General features: G+C 38.2%; 1 pseudogene across 1 annotated transcript; it reads left to right on the top strand.

The window, feature by feature from the left end:
- Positions 1 to 801: 801 nt before the first annotated feature.
- LOC105513380 lies at positions 802 to 1,325 on the top strand (annotated as a pseudogene). The gene has a single exon (XR_001002012.1). The product of XR_001002012.1 is annotated as a 60S ribosomal protein L23a pseudogene (transcript).
- The last annotated feature ends 1,655 nt before the right edge of the window (positions 1,326 to 2,980 follow it).

Here is a 2,980-nt window from a genome sequence, read left to right as displayed (position 1 = left end):
TGCACATGTACCCTAGAGCTTAAAGTATAATAAAAAAAAAAAAAAAGAAAACCTAGGCAATACCATTCAGGACATAGGCATGGGGAAAGACTTCATGACTAAAACACCAAAAGCAATGACAACAAAAGCTAAAATAGACAAATGAGATCTAATTAAACTGAATAGCTTCTGCATGGCAAAAGAAACTACCAGCAGAGTGAAGAGGCAATATACAATATGGGAGAAAATTTTTGCAATGTATCCATCTGTCAAAGGGCTAATATCCAGAATCTACCTAGAACTCAAACAAATTTCCAATTAAAAAAACAACCCCATCAAAAAGTGGGCAAAGCATATGAACAGACACTTCTCAAAGGAAGACATCTGTGCGGCCAACAGATACGTGAAAAAATGCTCATCATCCCTGGTCATCACAGAAATGCAAATCAAAACCACAACGAGATACCATCTCGCACCAGTTAGAATGGCTATCATTAAAAAGTCGGGAAACAACAGATGCTAGAGAGGATGTGGAGAAATAGGAATGCTTTTACACTGTTGGTGGGAGTGTAAATTTGTTCAACCATTGTGGAAGACAGTGTGGCGATTCCTCAAGAATCTAGAACTAGAATTACCATTTGACCCAGCAATCCCATTACTGGGTAAGTACCCAAAGGATTATAAATCATGCTAGTATGAAGACACATGCACGTGTATGTTTATTGCAGCACTATTCACAATAGCAAAGACTTGGAACCAACCCAAATGTCCATCACTGATAGACTGGATTAAGAAAATGTGGCACATATGCCTTTTCACAAGATGGCGTCGAAAGCGAAGAAGGAAGCTCCTGCCCCTCCTAAAGCTGAAGCCAAAGCAAAGGCTTTAAAGGCCAAGAAAACAGTGTTGAAAGGTGTCCACAGCCACAAATAAAGAAGATCCGCATGTCACCCACCTTCCGGCGGCCCAAGACACTGCGACTCCGGAGGCAGCCCAAATATCCTCGGAAGAGCGCCCCCAGGAGAAACAAGCTTGACCACTATGCTATCATCAAGTTTCCGCTGACCACTGAGTCTGCCATGAAGAAGATAGAAGACAACAACACACTTGTGTTCATTGTGGATGCTAAAGCCAACAAGCACCAGATTAAACAGGCTGTGAAGAAGCTCTATGACATTGATGTGGCCAAGGTCAACACCCTGATTTGGCCTGATGAAGAGAAAAAGGCATATGTTCGTCTAGCTCCTGATTATGACGCTTTGGATGTTGCCAACAAAATTGGAATCATCTAAACTGAGTCCAGCTGCCTAATTCTAAATATATATATATATATCTTTTCAACATAAAAAAAAAAAATGTGGCACGTACATACCATGGAATACTATGCAGCCATAAAAAAGGATGTGTTCCTGTCTCAGCAAATTATCACAAGGACAGAAAACCAAACCCTGCATGTTCTCACTCATAGGTGGGAAATGAATAATGAGATCACTTGGACACATGGCGGGGAATACCACACACTGGGGCCTGATGGGGGTTGGGGCAGTAGGGGAGGGATAGCATTAGGAGAAACACCTAACATAAATGATGTGTTGATGGGTGAAGCCAACCAACACGGCACATGTATATCTATGTATCAAACTTGCATGCTGTGCACATGTATCCTAGAACTTAAAGCATAATAAAAAATTTAAAAAGAAAGCAAACTAATAATAATAATAATAATAATAATAATAATAATCTCACCCTAGTTAGAATGGCCATTATCAAGAAAACAAAAAATAACAGATGTTGGCAAGGATGTGGAGAAAGGAGAACACTCATATACCATTGATAGATAAGTAAGGTCATATAGTTATTATGGAAAGCTGTGTGGAGTTTCTTCAAAAAACTAAAAATAGAACTACCATATGATACAGCAATTCCACTACTGGTTATGTATACAAAAGAAAGGAAATAAGTATATCCAAGAGATAGCTACACTCCTATACTTATTGCAGTGCTATTCACAACACCCAAGATACGAAATCTACCTAAGTGTCCAACAACAGATGAATGAATAAAGAAAATATGGTGTATATATATATATATATATTCAACAGAGTACTACTTAGGCATAAAAAAGAGTGAAATCCTGCCATTTGCAGCCACGTGGATGAAACTAGAGGTCAGTATGAAAAATGAAATAAGCCAGACACAGAAAGACAAATATCATATGTTGTCACTCATATGTGGAAGCTAAAAATGTAGACCTCATGGATGAAGAAGGTAGAATGGTAGTAACCAGAGTCTGGGAAGGGAAAGGGAGAAAAGAACATACGTAATGTGTACATAATTACAGTTAGATAGAAAGTATAAGTTCTGGTATCCAACAGCTCAATAGGGCAACTACAGTTAATAATAATTTACTGTATATTTCAAAATAGCTAGAAGATTTGAAATTTTCCCAACACAAAGAAAGAATAAATATTTGTAGTGATGAACATCCCACTCACTTTTGATCATTATGCATGAGACTCTTGCATCAAATATCATGTGCCCCCCATAAACATGTGCAACTATTATGTATCCATACAAATTTTAAGACACCAATATTCATGTGTTGAAACTTAATGGCCAATGTGATGATATTAAGAGGTGTGTTCTTTGAAAGGTGATTAAGCCATGAAGGCTCCTCTCTCATGAATGGGATTAAAGTCCTTATTATAGAGGACTCAGGCAGCATTCGGCCTTTTTGGCTTTCTGCCAGGTGAGGAAACACTGTTCCTCCTCTTTTGAGAATACAACAACCAGGCATCATCTTGGAAGTGGAGACTGGTCTCTCACCAGACAATGAATTTGCTAGTACGTTGATTTGTACTTTGAACTGTGAGAAATAAATTTATTTTCCTTATAAATTAACCAGTCTTAGGTATTTTGTTATAGCAGTACAAACAGACTAAGATACTTCCCAGGAGGTCCCACTTCTAAATAACACTATAATGGGAATTGGGATTAGGTT

This window comes from Colobus angolensis, unplaced genomic scaffold (genome assembly GCF_000951035.1).
Source record: "Colobus angolensis palliatus isolate OR3802 unplaced genomic scaffold, Cang.pa_1.0 Scaffold23, whole genome shotgun sequence".
NCBI classification, from domain to species: domain Eukaryota; kingdom Metazoa; phylum Chordata; class Mammalia; order Primates; family Cercopithecidae; genus Colobus; species Colobus angolensis.
The sequence above is the reverse complement of the archived record's forward strand: the minus strand, read 5'-3'. Positions and strand labels throughout refer to the sequence as shown.